Below are 13,106 nucleotides of genomic sequence, written 5' to 3' on the forward strand. Positions count from 1 at the left end.
TTTGACCATACCTAGTTAGAGTTTATTGTGTATTTTTGTATTGATTAAATTTCAATCTTTAAACTTTGTTCGAATTTTTACATGAAGTGATAATAAAAGAAAATACGGTAAATATTTGAACTATTTAGAACGGAATAAAAGCTACCCATTTGTTCAAAAAATAGCAATTGTCTACTTTGATAGTTATAGTAATATATAGTTATGTAACTAGTTACTTATTGGTCCTGGTTACTTTGTGGGCCATTATTGCCCACAAAATATCCTATAGCTAGCTTTTGTCACCGGAAATGGACTCCCCTGTCTACAATGTTAATTCCCTAGTTACAGGTAATGCGGCATGTAAACTATTGACTATTTTATAGAGTACTGATGGATAGCGTAATATACAAATTGTCTCTTGAAATCTCCTTTCAATAATGTTTTTCTTTTAGAAAATAAAATAGAAAAAATGTTTTGTAATTTTTTTAGACTTTCTATTCTTAATTAAAAAACGCATTTTAATGCGTTTGTTGTGCAAAAAAAAAATAGGATAAAAAAAAACGTGATACGAGATAAATTATAGAAAGAATGAATAATTTAAGAAGATTATTTATAACCCACCAAAAATTTTTGGAAGTTGTTAATTTGGAGTTTTGATTTCACTACACCATTCGATGCAGTCCACACGTAGTTATGAAAAATGCACTCTGTTGGATATATTTTATAAGTAGTTGCTTTAGAGATCCCTACAAAACAAAAACAGTTGGTTGATCCCTACCCGCCGCTGCCGACATCATTTCTTCAAAAGAGAAACGAGAAACAAGAGTGTATATATTTCGAAGTATTGAAACATTTTTGACACAATTCATTATCGCGTGGTTTCATTAAACTTTAATAAATTTTATTTCAGGGACTTTTGAATGATCTGAAGGACACACGGACCAAATAAGCATAAGTCGTCAAGGACCAAATAAACATAAGTCGCTGTATTAAGTAGTCCACATAAGTTCCAGTATCAAGGATCAAGATGAACCTATCATAGCCGTATGTATGCAAGATTATATTGTTCTTTGTAAAATTTGTGCACACCATGTAATAAAATAAAGTGTGGTTAATGCATAATGTATTTATCCATTTATCTGACTTCAACTTACTAGTAATTTTGGCTCTTATTTCTGACTACTACGAGGGCGGTTCGGAAACTTCTTAGCCTATCAATGAATGAGAATAGTTAGTTTTTTAAAAATATTTGTATTTTTCAATATAATCTCCTGAAACTTCAATACACTTAGTCCAACGCTTTTCTAGCAATTCTATCCCTTGATTAAAATATTTTTCCTCAAGGTCTTCAAAATAGTGGTTTACAACTGTAATTGCATCTTCATTTGAGGTAAAACGCTTGCCAGCAAGGATTTTTTTAGATTTGGGAACAAGTAAAAGTCACTAGGAGCTAAATCAAGAGAATAAGGTGGGTGGTCAAGCAACTCGTACTTTAATTCGTTGATTTTAGCCATTGTTAAAACATTCTTGTGCGCTGGTGCGTTGTCTTGATGAAAAATTATTTTTTTGTGTTGTAAGCCAGTACGTTTTTTTTCGAATTTGTACATTTAATTGATCCAAAAGGTTGCAATAGTACTCTGAATTTATTGTTTTACCCTTTTTCAGATACTCAATCAATAAAATACCTTTGAAGTCCCGTTGCCATAACCTTACCAGCCGATTGAATTGTTTTTGGCTTCTTTGGGGCACTTTCTCCAGATTCAGTCCATTGTTTGGATTGTTCTTTTGCCTCTGGAGTATAGTGGTGGATCCATGTCTCATCAACAGTTATGAAACAACGCTTAAAATCCATTTTATTTCGCTTAAAACGATCCAAACAAGCTTGAGAAATGTTCATTCTTATGCGTTTTTGATCGACTGTTAACAAATGCGGCACCCATCTTGCAGAAAGCTTTTTTATATGTAGTTCTTCATGCAACATTAAATGGACTCGATCATTTGAGATGCCCATGATATTAGCAATTTCACGCACTTTTATTCGTCGATCATTTAATACCATATCATGCACGTTGGCTACAATTTCTCTTGTTGTTGCTGTTTTTAGACGTCCACTACGTGGTTCATCTTCAATGCTTGTACGACCACGTTTAAATTCAGCAACCCAATTTTTTACTGTTGCATATGAAGGAGCACTTTCACCTAACACATTCACCATATCATTATGAATTTCTTGTCCCGATAAACCTTTTTTTGTGTAAATATTTAATGACAGCACGCATTTCTAATTTTTCCATTGAACACCTTGTTCTATATGAAGGAGTTGCCAGATCGAAACAAAATTTAACATGTGTTCATAACAGAGATGGAAGTTTCCAAAACACTTAACTTTTTTCTGTTTATACCGCGCTTTTTGTGCTAGGCTAAGAAGTTTCCGAACTGCCCTCGTAGAGTTGGGTAATCCAGTTCCTAGTTCTTTGTACCAGTTCTAAAACGTATGAGTAACATCATGAAATATAACGCGTGATAGTAAGTATACGCAGTTCGTTCGAAGAAAAAATGTGGGCCATTGGAAGTGCAAAGTGAAGTAGATAGTTTCATTATTCCTTTGGCACAACTCTACTGACTTCCGAATTGACTGGTTACTGGTAATGCAATTAAGGGAATTGGGTGGTTACTGGTAATGCAGTGAGGGGACAATAGACCCACTCCTATGACATCCCCATCTTAAATTCACCAGTATATAACATTGCAAGTAGATGTGTTTACCAATAGCCAGCCGAACCCGAACAACTGGGTATTTAGTCAAAAATTACAACACAAATAAATATACATACGTACATATGTATATGTACATGTGCACATACGTTTACCCAATTATTATTGCCACTATATACATGATATTCATTTCGCAATGACGATATGCTGATGTGTATAGAACTTGCCAACTTCCGTTTCGTCACACTGGATTTGTTTAACAAAAACATATGGAAATGACATGGATATCCTGAATTCTCTGCCAATATACCTAAAAATGAACTCATAATGCCAAAGCCAATATTGAATTCAATGACCCAGCTACTACGAACATGATGTGTTGTGATTCCAAAGCCATGTATCATTTTCACCAAATATTTGCCATTTGGATTTGGTTGGAATTGTATTTGTTTAAAATACACAATAATTGTTTGCTACGAACAAATGACATCAATAATTTGTAATGTAAACACGTGCCGAATGAATTTTAATTCCGATATCTTTAACTTAAAAAAAAAACTAAAATTGCATCCCTTCCTAATTAGCACCAAAAGGGCGCGGGAGGTCATGCAAACTGTATAGCCATTGCGTGGCTCACAAATTATTGATGTTTATCGAACAATGCAAAATCCTCGGTGACTTTAATTGGGGATTAGCTCTAATGTAAAAATTTCCTGGACTAGTTGTACAAGAACCACAATAAATGTCCTGACAGCTAAATTTTTGCAAAACAAATCCGATGCTTGACCCTTGTGTTACAAAGTTGATGCTACCTTTGTTGCGGGGGTGGGTATGTTGTGTGTGTGCGGATGTGCGGATGTTTAAATTAAACAAATGTAACAATGACAACCGACTGCAAAACATCGTCCCACAATAATGTCGAAATCGACATTGTAGAGGTAAACATGCCTGCGCACAGTGGGAAAAAATTCAGATCTAGCGTGCAGAAAATAAAAGTCGATGTTTTATTGTATGTTTCTCCATAATTATGATAAGAATAGCTTTAGATTGACAATTTTACTTAATTTATTGATATATTTTGCCGATTTGTATTATTTATATATTTTTTTGATATAACTCATATAGGGCGGTACCTCCCGATTTATGTAATTTTGATGATTTTAGCCGCATTATCCAACTGAAATGGCTGAAATTTTGTATTTAGCTTTCGTTGGAGGTATAAAATATTCCGACACAGGATTGTCGGTACAGGTCCACTTTTTAATATAGCCCCCATAGGAAGGTACCACCGGATTTTGGTAATTTTGAAGATTTTAGCCGCATTATCCAACTGAAATGGCTGAAATTTGGTATTTAGTCTTCGTTGGGGGTATAAGATATTCCAACAGAGAATTGTCGGTACAGGTCCACTTTTTGATATAGCCCTCATAGGAAGGTGCCGCCCGATTTTGGTAATTTTGAAGATATTAGCCGCATTACCCAACTAAAATGGCTGAAATTTGGCATTTAGTCTTTGTTGGGGGTATAAAATATTCCGACAGAGAATTGTCGGTACAGGTCCACTTTTTGATATAGCCCCCATAGAACGGCGCTGCGGCACGATTTAGAGGGGCGTCCTCGAATCTTATTTCCACAATTTGAAATCGTCTCACTTGGTTGGTTGGTACGTTGAAATCCACATGCTTGCTTAACCAATTTCCGTAACGATGTTCCATTTGTGTTTTGTTCCTATTGGTGGCAATCCATTTCCTTTTAAAATCTGTGCATAGGGTATAAATAATTCGGCAAACCTTTGCAATAAGTGCAGCATCGGTAGTATTGCTTCCAAGTCTATGTAACACTTGCTCTTTTAAATCAGAAGCTTTTTTAGAATTGGTTTTTGATTTAAGCCAAACTTCAAAAATCTCCTTACGCAATATTGACATTTTTGTATTCACTATTCATTTTTTGAAGATCTTAAACAAATCCTGTCGGTAACACTTATAAAATTTACCTTGATATCAATGCTATTAAAATTAACTTTTTAGAATGTTTATTTTTTCAGCCGATTTTGTTGTAATTGCATTATTGAATTACAAATACTGTTTAAATAAATGTACATTCAGTACAAGAGTTCAAATGTCTTAATCCTGCACTTTTTAGTAATAAAAAATTGACTTTAACAGTTTGTTTGGGGACGTGTCACTACTTCCGGTTTGCTACGTCCACCCTTTTCAGAAAAACCGCGGGACAGAAATTTTCAATTTTTATTACCTTATCTGTTATGATGTGATCAATTCCAAGTGAAATCTAACATATTATATCAAAAATTTTACCAGAATAGTCATTTTATTTAAAATAAACTTTAAAAATCATCCTGCGCTAAATTGGCATATTTCCTTAAAACTGGCAAAAAGTCAAAAAAACGCAAAAAGGCGCAAGAGATATTTTAGGCAGTTATTCTAGACAATATGTACAAAAAATAAAAAAAATATCTCGATCCGACCTGATCCGAATTCATACTTACCCCTCATTTAATTCCAGAAATGGAATATAATGTACGTTACATATAATTAGCCCGTAATATCTACATTAACGTAAATTTTGGCTTATAAAACTGTTTAGTTTAATTAAATACCTTCACTTTAAACCAAAAATACAAAAATTTCGACAATAATATGTTCACAGACTGCACACGTCCATCACAACTTTACAAATAAAAAACATCATCGTGAGAACTGTAAAAAATAACGATATTAAATGTACCGTTATTCCGTTCCAACTACTTATTTCTAATTATAGCATATGCAGTTAAGTACAGTCAAGCCTCTAGTTTAATACTGCATTTAAGTTTCATACTTTCTTTCAAATTAATTTTTTGATTTTCTGCACGCTAGATCGGTAATTTTTCCCTCTGTGCTGCGTTTTTGTGGTTAAACAAAAGTTGGGGTTACAGGGATCTGTTGTGACCGCAAATCGAACACGGATATTCCCGCATACCTGCTACGTTGTAATAAACTTTTGGGAATGCACGTGGGTATTGGTTCGAAAAATTAACAGAGGTTTGTTGTCTGTGCTGTGAGTGCACAGTAATTTTGTTGGAAACCAAAGTACTGAAAGACAAACTTTTAGTGAATTTCAGTATACTTTGGCCGATGTGGATGTAATATAGCATTTTAGCATTTCAGATTTTTTTGTATTTGCATAAGGAAAATATGTTGCATTTGTAGATAATAACAATAATTGAATAATGGTGTTAACAACGAATTTAAAAGATACTTCGTGTGGGCCACATAGTGCGCCAAGATGTTTTGGGAAGAATCAAGAATATTGTTGATCAACAATATTGTTGACGGGAATAAAACAATAGTGTTGATCAACAATATTGTTGATAAAATGCAAAATAAATAAATAAAATGCTTAAATAGCTACAACTCAACTACCATAGCTAGAATTAAGGTGTACTTGAGCCACCCCATGCAAAATAACAAATGCAAACTTCTGGATTCTGGATAATAAATCAATATTATGGACCACTCTGTTGAATGTTATAAGCAATTCCGATCTCTACCAAGAGCGCAATACCGATCCAATAACAACCACCATAAAAAGGAGAAAACGGAAGTGGATTGGATACACGTTGAGGAAAAGTAACAATTAAATATGTCGTCAAGCCCAAATTAGCAGGAAACAAGTAAGAAAAGTCTATAGTCGGACGGAGCCGACCATGGGATTCCCTATACCACTATCCCTGGACAATCGCTCTCCACGGAACTTCTTTTTAATGATTGCGAAAATTTAATTATCAAATATCAGAGATGCAATGTATAATACCAAAACCAAGAAGTTATCTAGCATGACAACGACATTTTTGTAGCAGGAAAGGAAAATTTAGTTCACACAAACTAAAATGTAATGAAACCCACTGATGTAGAACTACTACTTCCGTTGTTTAACCGCTACGTTATTGAAATGTTTACCAATTTCACACAAAAGTTTCAGTCCATTTAACCCACTAAGTATTATCTGATCTTCACGTTGGTTTGTACGCTTCTTCTTTATCATAAACTCAAACATTGTTTAAAATTTAGCGGGTTATTATTTTGATCTACAGAGCCGCTAGAAAATTGGTTAAAATTTTGTTTTTGGTCCATTTCATCCCCTGGTCCATTTCACGATCATCACCAAAAACTAATCATTTCTATCCTGGCTCGAACCCAACCTCCTTAAAAAATTCGTTACAATCGGTTCATAATTGCGGCCTTAAGCTTGTTTACAATTTTTAATGGACGGACACACATCGCTAAATCGGTTTATCTCGTCGAGATATGAATTTTGGCATACCAAATAATGGGTCTAGGACGAATATTTCGTGGTGTTACATAAACTTTTGGAGAGACAATATGTAGCATGGAATAAAAATGTGGTTCTCTAAACACAGAACCCATTATATATTAGGCAGTAGGCCCGTTATCTAGCAAACACTTTATTGCAATTACAATTTACATCAGAGGAAAGGTCAGTAGTTTTTTTACATATGTAGGCTACTTTGCGAAATATATATGTCCTCAAGGAATTAAATTTCGACCAAAAATAAAATGTTTATATTTTTCATACAAAAGTAATAGTCCATTTCACCCGCTGAAGAATATCAGATCATCATTCATAATTGTAGGCATCTTTTTCGACCTATACTACTCTTACCCGGTGCAAAATTTCGTGACTATTGATGTATAATTGCGACTTCTAGAAAGTTTATTATTACACTACAAACAAATAACGGAATATATTAGGCTGTAACTCTGTTATCTGATCATGCACACCAACATAATTGGCATCAATTGAAAGGTCAAGCGTTCCACTTTCAAGTATATCTCACTTGTCCGGAATGTCACTTCCAGGAATTAAGATATAAGCTGTATATTAAAAATTTTCACAATTTTCACACAAAAGTTTTGGTCCATTTAACCCTCTAAATATTATCCGATCGCCATCTCAAATTGTAAGCTTCTCCTTTGTGATATACTCTTACCTTATTTAAAATTACGCGTTGATCGGACTATTATTGAGACCTACAGAGCCGCTAGAAAATTGGATAAATATTATGTTTTTGGTTAATTTCACCCGCTAAATATTTCACGATCATCACGAATAAGAATAGGGATCTATTGATCTGATCTGAACCCGACCTCCATACAAAATTTCGTGGCGATCGGTCCATAATTGCGGCCTGGAGCGTGTTTACAATTTATAATGGACAGACGGACGGACGGACGGACGGACGGACAGACACACATCTCAAAATCGCTTTATCTCGTCGAGATATGAAGATTGGTATACAACATTGGGGGTCTCCGACGAATATTTCGCGGTGTTACATGAATTTTTACCAAAACAAACTTATAATACCCTTTTCCACATTGTGGTATAGGGTATAAAAAGGCAAACCTAAAAACTTCTGGAAAATAAATCTTGTAAAGGAGTTAGAATCTACCGGAAAATTATGGAGCGAAATAAAAGCAATATCAAATGACAGATCATCCTGAAGGATGTTTGTAGGACCCTCCTCCTCAAGGAGATAGAGATCCGAAACTTTCTAAGCAAGTAAAAAAAGAGATGTACCCTCAGCCTATGACATAAATAATAGACAAACCTAAATATTTTAGTTTTTTCGCCATTTGGATCCCCTATTTATACATCCAAGATTACAAATTTGCATATTTGAATTGAAGATTTGTTATTACCAAAGACGACTCATTTGTCCCCCCTTGTAATCTTGGATGTATAAATAGGGGCTCCAAATGGCGAAAATTGTCTAGCAACAACAACATATAATATGCCTGAGGATGCCAGCTAACGCGGTTGATGTGTGTGTGGGACTTCGCTAGATATCAATTTTTCATTTATATCTCCTTAAGTCATAGAGCTCGATTAATAATTAAATTAACTAAAAATTTTAGTTTTTAAATTAATTATTTGAATTAATTGAGCTAACATGGCCTAAGGAATTTGTATTGAAAAATGAATTCTAGCGAAGTACCACACACTCAATCACTATTCTATGATCGTTTCGCTGGTGGTTTAGGCCAGCTCATCAGGCATATTATGAATGTAAATGGCTAGAAGACAAAGGCTGATTTTGATAACTTCTATTTATACAACCATTTTTACAAATTTGTAGATATGAAGTAATTTTGAAGTCTTCTTCTATATCAAGTCACCCTAGTATCTTGTCTAGGGATCATTTTCCAATACATACCCATGTACAATCGAAGGGGGGTTTCCTTCATGAATTGTAATGCCCTCTATTTCGGAAGTTTTTGATGATATAATATCAAGAAGTGTTGATATGATATGTTGACATTGGCTTAGAACGCTTAGACCTCTACAGCATTGCTGTTTGTTGGAGAGGACCCAGGTTCGAACCTCAGCCGGGGCAGCCGGGCTCTGCTGTGAGTTTTTATTTATTATTGTCTTATTAGGACGAAGGCCATTATTTATGAAAGTTTTTTTTTTAAAGTTATTTTGGTATATAACAGCCAAACCATTGAGATTTCCGATACAGCACTAAGATAAAAATGTAGCCAAGACAATAATTAAAAATTCAGGCGTTGTTATGAAGAAAACTCTCCATATTATGCATATATTTTATAAATATTATAGTTGGTCAAAATTACCCCTAAGCCAAAATTTTTGAACGTATACCCCATCATTGAATTTAATGTAACTGTGGAAGAACTCTTCCGATGTGAAAATCGAATACTCCATTTGAGTGTTAAGGCCTCGACACATAAGAAGCATGGCATTCTTGCTTAAGTCATTTCTGGTAAATAACTAAAGACCAAGTTCGACCTAATTTAAATGTGATTCTGAAATCTGTCTATTAGGTGTAACTTGGTCTTTAGTCTTTTTCAGATATGACTTGAGCAAGAATGCCATGCTTCTTATGTGTCGAGGCCTTTATGGTGCACACTAGCCATTTAAGGTTAATATAATTATCTCTTGCTGTACATATTTTCAAATTATCCGATAACTGGTATTAAACTTCATTCTTACTATCAGTTTTGAATTGTGTGTGGGAGGAACCCGAAGGCGTGAACCGATATAGTCCATATTTGGTCCTATCTATGTCTCAAATGAATGTTACAACGTGCAAATATAACGAGATGCAAAGTCTCGGACGGACAGGACTAAATCGAATCCAAACTGTCTGAAACGGATTTCGTCCAAATACGTATGCTTGCGGTGCAAAACCTTTAATATTATAAAAGTTTTCTTACATGCCCTCGTTTGCTTTAAGGTAGAGAGTATAAAACAACCCCAAACTGTTAAATCAGCCTGGTCTTTGATAGTTTGGAAAATGTGAACCGCTTATTGTATTTATATATTATTGTTGTTATGTGAAAAGTTATTACATACCTACTAGAATGTCGCGATAGCACTGAAATCTCCTTAGAACTGCAGTTTTTGCCAGATATTCATTGTGGTTATTACATGTAGAATTTTTCAAAACAGCACAAATTTGAAAAATTTCATTAGAACTGCCATATCATCAGACGTCTGCCAAAATGCTGTTAGTTTTTGCTATAGCAAATTTGTCTTTTAATAGAAGAAGTGACGTTTTATCGTGCCTGTCCGGAACATAATTATTTTCAAAATAACTAATGACACATTTGCTTTGGATACATATTTTGTTTTGTAATGAAACAACTTATTAAAACTTATGGAATTTTAAATCACTGTTCTTCGCTGGTAGGAATAGCCAAAAATGCAAAAAATTCAAATATAAAATTGTTTATTGTGGGGATGGACGTAGCTTTGAAAGTGAGCGCATTCTGTGGATTACCACCACTAAACGCAATGAAATTGTTTTGGCATTCCAAATGATGCAGCGAGTTTGGTTTTCAGTGGCATTTGTTTGTTTTTCGGAATTTGTTCCGTTATGGATTCAATTGTTTTGCATTTTAGCCATGAATACTTGACTAGTTGAATGTATTCAGCTACGCTAGCATTTATGAGTGGAGCTGGATTGTGGCGCCAACCATCGTATCATGTGCCGCCAATACCAATACCGCCAACACTACGACAAACATTCAGTATTTCAGAATTTGCCCTGTGGTCATGTTTTGTTGGTTTTGTATGTTGGACAATGTTGAATAAATTTAACATTTGTTTCATTGGATGTTATTTTTTCTATTGCTGTTGTTGTTGTTGCTGTTTTTGGTTATATTTCAATGATTTCTTGCAATTTCACTTTGTGGCATTTGTATTTAGTGATAAATGTAGTCACAAGTCTGGACAGGCATCACAACGCCACACAGCATGGACAACAAAAACACACAACTGTTATTAAGGGCCATTAGGCCGCAGACACGTGCTAGAAAGGAAGAGCCAACTAGTCATGCTGAGCGAGACACCCAGCCACGATGATTTAATGAGAGATTAAAAGGGATACCAGTCGGGGCATAAATTTAAGCCGACTGGCATAGGTCAGTGAATTTAGTTGATAAATTAAACACAGTTTGGGTTGTTGGTGGTTTAAATTTTCTATTTTAGTTTTTATTTAAAAATATACACACGCTTCCAGCACTGGTAGTGTGGAATTCGACGACCTTGTAACAAAGTATGGAACACAATAATGAATGGATAAATTAATTTATAAAACAGAAAAACGCAATTAAAAATAAAATAGTTTTCTTTAAAGGCAAACAATACTTTTTCTCTCAAATGTAATTAATAATTACTTATTTTAAGGATTTCTTATTTTAGAAATAATCAACTTAATTAACATACAATATTTTTACTAAAACGCTTATTAATAACAGATGTATTTTCTTTATTATATCATTAATTAAAGTTATTTTGAAGATTTGTTTTGTATTTTATACTAAAAATTGTTAATAAATATTTGATTGGTTTATTGGCCTCAATTAACTACATTACTAGAAGTTACTTTATACAATCTTATTGAATACAATACATTTACAATGCAATATTTACGTGGTACAGTCGACTAATGATAAATTGAAATTTGCATACCCCACTGTTGAGAGCCGACAACATAACATTTGAGTTTTTCTCTTTTGTAGACTATCCATATCACTTGACATAGGGGAAAATTTGGCTAACTTAAACGGATAGGCATAAATTGAGAGGATTTTGAAATATCCAACCGAAATTATATATGATTGTCATTGTGCGTTTTGGTCCAGATAATGAGTAGAATTTTAAAAATGCTAAATTTTAACAACTGTTCATGTGTGATGTGCTTGAAGTTGGGAGAGCCCGAAAGCAGGCTGATCTGGAGCGTTTATCAAATATGAGCAGTATGTTGAGCAGTGGTGTCCATTCGAATACCATAAAAATAAAAACATATATGTACGTATGTATGGATAAATAAAACTACAACTATACGAAGCTTATTTGAGGGTGGGGAACATTGTCTATGCAAAAAGCACCCTCGTGATGCATGTATGTGGATTACAATTTACTGAGAGACCTCATTTGTCTAAAACTGGCTTGGTGTGAGCATTAGAAATAATATTCTAAAGCTTTTGTTTTTTTATAGAAAGATGTAACATTTCAAAAGTTTTTTAATTGTATGTAAGAAACAATTTCTTTCCTATGCTGCAAATCCTACAAGCGTTTCTTTGAATAGCAACTTTATTCCACAAATACATTTGTGTTAGGCAAACAAATCAATTTACATTTTCATAGAACAATAATGGAGCTCATTTGGATCTTCTTTTTTTTTGTTTCCTGCTTTATTGATTTAAGGATTGGCATAGGTATTTGTCGACAATTAGTACAATTGTACAAACATACATACATATGTATGAGTGTCTATTTGCCAAATATAGTGTTCGAGTCCTCTTCCTACATGTAAATATGTGTTTATTTACAGTGGTAAATATTTACCTAATTGAGCGAACGATTAGCTATATGATGTGATTACTAGTTATTTACGTAAGCCGATTGCAATTTGCTCATTGATTTGGAAAAAAAATAAGCTTCCTTTTGTTGTCATAATATAAGTCGTTTAGCTATTGTATTTTCAATTTTATACTATGTATGTACATTGGGGATTAAACTTTTATGTTAGGTGTAAACATCACTTCAGTGACATTGGGGAAATGAAGAAAGGGCCGCTGCTGGGGTTGATGTCAAGACTTGTCAACAAACATGTTGAAGAAAGCAACTGGCGAAATGGTGCTTTTAAATATGAATTGAGCGAAAAGATAAGTAGATAGAATATAAGTGTACCTTAACAACACAGCTATCAAATATTACACAAGGCACAACGATAACATCAAACTAATTTGGAATCCGCACGGAAGAAAATTTAAGTGAGATTAACACCACTGTTATCACGAAACCTAAGCAACCCAAAAGGACAAATGTGAAAGGAGTCTAGTAACGAGGTAAGAACTCAG

This window comes from Musca autumnalis, unplaced genomic scaffold (genome assembly GCF_047663935.1).
Source record: "Musca autumnalis isolate F117 unplaced genomic scaffold, ASM4766393v1 scaffold_3, whole genome shotgun sequence".
Lineage (NCBI taxonomy): Eukaryota > Metazoa > Arthropoda > Insecta > Diptera > Muscidae > Musca > Musca autumnalis.